Here is an 8,879-nt window from a genome sequence, read left to right as displayed (position 1 = left end):
TCAGGAAATTCCATATCTAGACGTTCTGGCCATAGAGATCCTCCTGCTTCAGATTACCAAGTGTTTGGACAAAAGTCAGGTACCACTGTAGAAAAATTTTAGTTTTATACAGGACCCTCAAGTGACGTTATACATTTTACTTTGCTTTGTGGAATGTTCATGTCCATGGAATCCTTTGTAATTATGAATACAGGTGTTTGGGCTTTTACTCAGGAGACTTTTATTATCATATCTGGGATCTGCTTTTAATTTTCTGTATTAGTCCTTTCATATAATCCTTTGGACATTGTTTCTGGCATACACTTTATAAAAATTGTCAAAAGTAGACTAGATCATTTTATATCCATGTGAATATCACACCATTTACAACAGCTTTAAAAACAAAGAGATTTGTCTTTAGGCAAGTTTTCAGTTTTTGATGTGTTGATAATCATTTTAAAACATGTCAGTTACTTCGGTGGCACCAGTTTTGTCAAACATTCTTATGGCCATCTTACCACTCAAGTCTTTATTTGGAAATTCAAGGTGTTTTACCATACCTCCAAACAATCATTGATGTGACCACTAGTTAAAAAGTTTTATCATATATTGTGGAAGCCAGTCACCTTCCACACTCTTTACAGAATTCAGATCCTTAAAGGAGTTAGTAATCTTCCGCCCTACCCCAACATCAAATTCTAAAATGTTCTAAACTTGGACATTCTAATTTTTTCTTTACCTAGACATCATTTCAAGACAAAGTTTTAATTTAAACCTTCATTACTTCTATCCAAGATGAGGAATCAGCAGGTGACATCTTCAACCTCAAGAGATTTTGAGTTTTCTTCAGAATCACAGTGTACAGCCAGTCCTCATGAGACGCAAGGGCCCAGAGAGGTTAGCCACAAAGGTGAGTGCTCTCCTCTTAAGCACTGTACACACCAAACATTTAAAACTGTCTCAGCCTTTCTACTTATTGTCAACTGATAATAGGAGATCACCGGAGGAAGAAGTGAGGACTTACAAGCTTTTGAAAGAAATAACCCTTGAAACTGGAAAAATTTATTTTGTATTTGTTAGTTTTTTGTTGTTTACTTTTTGAGTCAGGGTGTCAAGTAACCAGAACCAAGCTTAATTGTGCTATGTGGAAAACGGTGGCTCAGAATCCTTGATTCTCCTTGCACAGCCTCTCAAGTTGTGGGATTACAGTTGTGAGCCACCTAGCATGCTTTGAATACATTTTTACAAATATGAGAAACCAACAAGTTTTAGTTAATTTTATCACAATATGATTTAAAATGTGAGGCCTTTAGAAAGAGAAACTACCTTCTGAAGAAACACTGAATTTTCTAAAGAAATACAATCTTAAAGTAATGAAAAGTATAGCCAGACAGTTGTGGCACAGCATTTGGGAGGCAGAGGCAAGCAGATCTTTGTGAATTCAATGCCAGCCTGGTCTACAAGTGCTAGTTCTAGGACAGGTTTCATAGCTACAGAGAAACCCTGCCGCAAAAAAAAAAAAAAAAAAAAAAAAAAAAAAAAGTGTGAAGCAAACCTCTTACTTATTATTCTTATGATGAAACTCTTATTCTAAGTGTTTCATCAAACTTCAGTGTAGTTCATCATCAACAGGCAGATCAAAAGAGAGGTCTAAATTCTTTACATTCTTTCTCTTGTCCTTCAAATATTGTCCCATTTAAACACTAATCTGAATACTTTTGCTACATTAGTGTGATGATAATGAGTTGCAGGACCCTAGAACACAAGACCTCAAGTCACAAGGATAAATACATTATTTTTCTGAGAAAAACAGAATTGATAGACAGGAAAAGAGCTGACTTCTAGGAATTCTTTTATAATGGACCCTTATAAAGTTCAGAATTTTCATACTGGCTACCAGTTTCTTGGGGTTGATCTTTCTTTCCTCTTCATGCTAAGTTATTTGGAGTTTCCTACCTGCATTTTGCTTATGACTTCAGTGTTTTGTAAGGTGAGCTAACTGTGCACAGCTTAAACCTGTCTCTCCAGCCTCCTGTGAGACCGAGTCAAGGCTGAATGGGCAAAAATTATCTAAACTCTTAGAGAACTGCTTATGTACATAGGGTATAAACAGAATAGGTATGTGTCATCCAGAAATGTAAAAGTCAAAATTTTTAGAGTTTATTAGAATTTATTAATTATATAAAATAAAGGATTTCACTATGACTTTTGTATATGAATATAATTTACCGATCATTATTATCCATAATTATTATATCAATTCCCCTTTCCCTGTCATCCTTTCATTACCTTCTAATGCTTATACTTTGATGTATTGTCTGCATTGCTTCCTTTCCCTTTAATTATTAGTTACATGTTTACATGTGTTACATATATGTAATTGGTCCTTCCATTTAGTGCTGTTCACATGTATATGTTTTAGAACTGACCACTTGGTATTAGATATCCACTTATGAGCTCATTCCTACACGAGATTTAATTTCTCACCTGTCATCAATTATCTGTAGTTCTGTGGAGATTTCCCCTGTACATATTGGCATGTGTTGCTTAGGTTATGCTATTTTTAAGACTGTCTGATTGCAGCTTCCCTGTCTGGAGTCTGTATTTTATATTCTCTTGTCCTCTCCTCTGAGCTGTTCCCTGAATCTTAGGTGTAGGAGTTAGTTTGTATTCTGGAATTTTATTTAAAACATTAGAGTTTGTCATCCATTTGTCACATGATGCTCCAGGTTATAGCTAACGGTGAATGATGGGATGGTCCTGGTGATGATTCTCTTACCAGTTCTGATGTCTTTAGAGTTTTCAATCTCTTTACACCTCATTGCAGTGGCTCTCGGGATCCTTTGCTTACTTCTAATGATGTCAATTGGAGTGTGGCTGACATACAGTGAGTAATTCATATACATCATTTGCCTAGATACTAGCAATAAACTCTAATAATGCCAGATAATATAATTAATTTGTCTGTCATCAGGTGACATTTCAGGTATACTGGAATTTGAAAGTTTTTTGTTTTCCCCTTTACTCCTGAACCCTGGGGCATTACAGTGACTCTGGGGCTGCCTTGGACTTATTCTGTCTTACTCATAATAATATTCCCTGTGATAATACGTATCGCTGATATCTGCTTCTGTAGCTCTGATGACTTTGAATCTGACATAGACAGCTTGTAAAAAATAGATTGCAAAATAAATTACCTTTTCTTATGGATATTGAGGACATGGTTAAGTGAAAAGTTGGAATCTGTACACAGAAGTTAGAAGGTCTAGAACTTCTGTTTTACCTTTTATTTGATGTCCTCACATCCTTAGAGAAAAACCACTGATGGGCTAAGCTCCAACAAAGCTGGAAATCTTCATATGATTGTCTCTTCTATGGTGGGTAGTCCATCTGCTTCGATGATAACTGTGATATTACTGCATGTTTCTTAGTTCAAATTTTCATGCCGTTTTAGGTGTCTCTGACCATTTTATTTAAGTATTTGTTTGTTAGGGTTTTTTTTTTTTTGCTGTGAAAAAATGACGTATTCAGAACATAAGGTGTTTCCACCATAATATTTTTAGCTAACTTACCCTAAAACTGCCAATGATTAAAGTTCATTTTTCCATTCTTATAGTGAGTTAGTTGATTTTTAATTTTTAAAAATTTTTAATTTTTAAGTATCAAAATAGCAATCAAAATAATGATATGTATTGGCTGTCAGCAGGAAGATTTTTCTCTAACCTTAAATTTCAATATATATATGCTTTATAAGCATTTTTATTTTATCTTCTACTAATTTTATTTTTTTAATATAGCCAAGAAAAAATACAATCTGAAAAAAAACTGTATATAACCTCAATTTCTACAATTAATTGATTTGTTACTTTCTAAACTTTAACATACAAATTAAAGTAATGATATATGCTGGTGTCAAAATGAAGCTTTTTCTCTAATCTTCTATTTCAATACTTATTCCATATGAACATTTTTGATGTTATATCTGCTACTAATTTTAGTTTTTCAGTATAGTGAAAAAAATCATAATCTGCAGAAAACTCTAAACGACCTCACTCAACAGTATCAAACCTTGAAAAGTACCAACTCTTTAATAAAAGAAATACTGAGAAAAAAGTCTAGAGACCTTGATGAACTCATACATCAGAAGAAACTTCACTCCTCCAACAAAGAACAGAAGAGATTCTGTGGGGAAACTAAAGTTTTAGATTTCATACAGTTCACAGGTATGGAGGGGATCTTGAATAAAGTATTTGACTTTTCTGTATTGATTCTTCTCCAGAAGATTTGAAATCCAGTTAGCCGTTTTTTACACTGGTGGTCTATGGATTAAATGTTGAGATTTCTTTACTTCATGTAGGGGTAAGGAACCCTGGAAATCCTTGTTTGGATTAGGATCATCTTATAGTACCTACAACTCAGGGGTCATCTGGTGCTCCTACTGCTACCAGTGTATGGAATTACAATTCATCACAGCCAAGAATTCAGGTCATTTTTATTTATGTGAAAATCTGAGCATCCCACTTTGTTTTTGTCAGAACATAAAGTTTTTATTAAGAGTGTATTTATAAAATATTTAGGTTAAAATGAACATAGAGCATTTAGGTGGATACAGTCAGAGAAATAACAATGTGTGTGGTTTTTTCTGTCTTATTATGATAAATTAACCTGTTTGTGACTAAGATATCCTCCCTAAAGCTTAAATGAGAGTTTCACCATGGCTGTTCACATTTATGCACTTCTAACAGTAACACTATAAATTACACTTAAAACATACACATATCAAGTGTTGTGAGGAAAGTTTTTTATTTTGCATCACGACCAATTATCTTTTATTGATTCAACTGATCAATAATTATTAAATAATTGATCTGGATTTAGAGTTTACAAAGAGCTTTGTATATGAACTTACTCTGCTGTAATAGAGTTGACAATTTTATTAAGCGAGGACAGATGATAATATTAAAATTGCTATATTGTAACATATGTGTGAAGAAAAGAAAAAGCTCCAAAAATATCTTTAAAGTATCCCAAACCCATGAAAAACATTTAGTATCATTAAATTTTTTTAAAAGGCTTTGTCATCTGTAAATGATAGTTTAACACTGTAATTCCTGTAGTTAGGAGGCTGAGGCAGAAGGATTGTAAATTTGAGAACAGTCCAACAAATTCCAGACCAGCCTGAGCTACACAATGATACCTCTTCATAGGAAAACAAAGATTGAAGATAAAGTTTGTTAATTGAACATGGCCATCCCTAACCCCTCAATAAACAAAATATTTGTATTGAGGTGTTGTTGTTAAACAAACTGGAAACATTTCATTGTTTTCAACTTGACATGTTTGGGTATGTGGGCATACCATTGAATGCATCAACATAATCAGAACAGACTATCACCTTCAAAAGCTCTTTCATATGACTCTTATAACTCTTAAAATAAGAGCATCAAACATAGAGCACAGCACAGCTTTAAATGCACAGTATGTGTGAACGAGTATGAGCCCAGAGCACTACTATTCATCTAGAATTTTATCATCCTTGTAACAGACTTTGAACAGCCAGTGTTTGTTCCCCACCCTCAAGCTCCTTACTACACAGCTCTTTTTCTTAGACTTGGACTGTGTTAAAACCCTCATCTGAGTTGAGTCATAAAATTTGCTCCTAGGCCTGGCTTGTTTCATTTTGCACACCAAGCTCAAGTTTATCTATGCTTGTCACAATAGTCCTCATCTGGATTGGTCGTGTTGGGGTGTTGAGGCTCTGTAGCCCAGGCTGTCTTATAATCTACTTTCTAACCAAGGCTGGTATGAAAGTCATCACTAATTAGCCTATGCTGGCCTCAAACTGTAGGTGACCCTCCTGTCTCACTCTCTGGAGTGCTCAGGTCATGGGAATAAGCTACCATGCCCAGCTGATTTACTTCCTTTTCAAGGATAAACAGTATTCCTTTGTGTTCATCTGCTATATTTTTTGTACTGATTTATCCACAATGGACACATCAGCTGTTTCCATATAAAGAGCTTTGCATAAAGCATGGGTGTACAGGAGTCTCTCTGCATTCAAGAATCTCAGTTTCTGAGAGCCTTGATAATTTTCTTAGTTATAGAGGCTTGATAAATGCATTTCTCTAATAACAGTATGCCAGAAAATAAGAAGTTTAGTTATTTACCTTCTCTGTTGTAGGCAAATATGTTGATGGATACTGGTTCTGCTCTGGCATCAAATGTTATTTCATCACGGACAAAAAAGACTGGAGTGGATGTAAACAGACCTGCCAGGACTGTAGCTTGTCCCTTTTGAAGATAGACGATGATGATGAACTGGTACCGTAGACTCTTCCATGCTATTCTATTTTCTGGGAGTTTGTCTCTAACCGTTTAATAGTGCCATACTGAGTGCTGGCATGTTTTTTTTTTAATAAAACCTTCAAGATTGTATATGGTTTGCCAGTAATGTGTGAAAAATTGCAGTAAGAGTCTCCCCAGAAACAAACTCCTGCTCCTGGCTTACTGTTAGGACACAGGGTTTTTGACAAAAAGACTCGATATTAAGAGACAACTACATCTTTGCAATCTCCTCCCTTTCTCAAGAATCTGCTGGAGAATCCCTCAGAAAAATCATGTTTTCCATGAATAAGTTTAATGATTTGGTATAGAATATTCAGTTACTGACATTTATTTATTTCCAGAGAGGCAGCTACACCATTACCTGGAACTTAGTGCTTGCTCCTTGGAGTCCAGAAGTGAATCCGTCTGAAATGAGCAGTTAGATGACAACCGAGAAATTAAGGGACTTCTGGGCCCAATTCCAAAATAGAACTTATATAAGATCCATGTAATAAATGATTTTAACTAGTTAGTCCCATTGTGATTTTCATGGAATCTGGCCAAAATATTTACTTTATAATCTCATATTTCAAAAATGATATCTATCCCTAGACACGAGTATTTAAAAGAACAAAATGATCAAAGTCCTGACATTTTCTGTTTACATTTGTTACTAAAGAAATGTATCCAAATACACAGAGGATATTTATCTGGAGAAACAGTATTAGGATCAGCTTGAAAACTTTGTCATGATGAGAGAGGAAGATATTTGGAAATATTTAATGCACTAAAATTACTAAATATATTTTGGCATATGATTTTTAGATTACCTCCTCATCAAGTTCTACCACAGAACGGTTTCCTCTCTGAAGCATGCAGTTTAATGCACAGCATTTCACATTTCCCAGACTTTATACAGAGGGGACAGGGTTGTCTGTACTTACTGCAATTTGGCATGACAATATTTTTGTTGTTGATTCCATGGGAAGCCTACTCTTTGCTGAACAGAAAAGGAGTGGTAAAGGATTGGGGGTAGAAGTCAAGAGGAAATGCCAGGAGAGGTTGGGAGGAGAGGTCAGAGGGAAAACAGCAGACAGGAAGTAAAATAAACAAATAAATTTTCTAAAACTTGAAAAATTCTGTGGGAAATGTGAACCAATATAAAGATTAGAGTCTCAAAGCCAAGCAACAGAGTTAGAGACAGCCCGTGCTCCCACTGTCAGATGTCCCACAAGAAGACCAAGCTACAAAACTGCCCCATATGAAGAATCCAGTAAGTCTTATGCAGGATCCCTTGTTGTCTCTTCAGACACAGGGAGCTTTCATGATTAAGGGGTTGTTGATTCTGTAACTTCTCTTCTGAAGTCCTTGATCCCTTTGATTCCTCCCTCTCCCTCTCATTATCAGGAGCTTGGTCTAAAGTTTGGCTGAGGGTCTCAGTCTCTATTTCCATCAGTTCTGGATGAAGCCCTTCTGAAAACAGTTGGGCTAGGAATCAATCTTTGAGTATTGTAAATATTATTAGGCATCATTTCATTGACATTTTTTTCTTCAGTTGTCTGATTCCATCCTAGGTCTCTGGGGTCCTGGTGCTCCAGCAAGTGGGTCCTGGTACTCCAGGTAATTTAGGATCGTAGGGTGGATCAGTTTGATTGACAACTCCCATACTCTAGGCCACCCTTATCCAAACATGTCTCATTGGCAGAACTTACTATAGTCAAAGGTGCATTTAATACTTTCATAATTTCAGAATTACATATGGAGCTGATATGCCATGTTCATTTAGGGGTCTGAATAAGAGAGATTGTGAATTGAAGCACAGCCTTGGCTACACAGTGCGACTTTCTGTAAGAAACACAGTCACAAATCATTTCATGAATCCATTATTTTAGAGACCTGATTTCTTTTAAAAACAAATTATGTAATTGATTGGTTTGGCGTAAATTAGCCACTAGTGAGAAATTACTTTAAAAATGAACTTCTATAGATTGGAGGAAAGGACAACAGAGAACTGACATAAAAATAGCTAAGATGTATTATGTTGTTCTTTCTCTGAAACAGAAGAAATTTTATCATCAGATATATTTTTTTCTTTACAGGAGTTCATTCAGGTCAAAGTTGATCCAAACAATCACTGGATTGTATTGTCGTATAATGCAAGAAAAAGCAAATGGCAATGGATTGACAATGGCCCATCTAACCTGTGACTTTCCTGAACACTCACACTCTAACAGTTGTATATGAGTTGGGAGGATTGTGGGTGATATAAGATGTCCTCTTCTATATGTATTGCCATTATTATTTAATGAGTAATGATATTTTGGTCAATGGCTTAGCAGAGTAAAGCCATGTGGGAAATCTGAACAGAGATAGAGAGAGATGCCATATAGCTGCTGAAGGAGTAAAATGCTGCACCAGTAACCCACAGCCTTGTGGCAATACACAGACAAATAGAAATGCACTAATTTAATAGAGCTAATCAGTACAAAGTCTAAGACATTACCAAACAGTATTATAATTAATATAGTTTCTTTGTGATTATGTCTGGGCATCTGAGAAATGAAAGCACAGTCCCT

At 35.4% G+C, this 8,879-nt stretch overlaps 1 pseudogene; it reads left to right on the top strand.

The window, feature by feature from the left end:
• Positions 1-774: 774 nt before the first annotated feature.
• LOC121436454 lies at positions 775-8,510 on the top strand (annotated as a pseudogene).
• Positions 8,511-8,879: the final 369 nt, after the last annotated feature.

This window comes from Microtus oregoni, unplaced genomic scaffold (assembly GCF_018167655.1).
Source record: "Microtus oregoni isolate MIOR12 unplaced genomic scaffold, Mior012 000002F_ref0000024, whole genome shotgun sequence".
Classification (NCBI taxonomy): Eukaryota; Metazoa; Chordata; class Mammalia; order Rodentia; family Cricetidae; genus Microtus; species Microtus oregoni.
The sequence above is the reverse complement of the archived record's forward strand: the minus strand, read 5'-3'. Positions and strand labels throughout refer to the sequence as shown.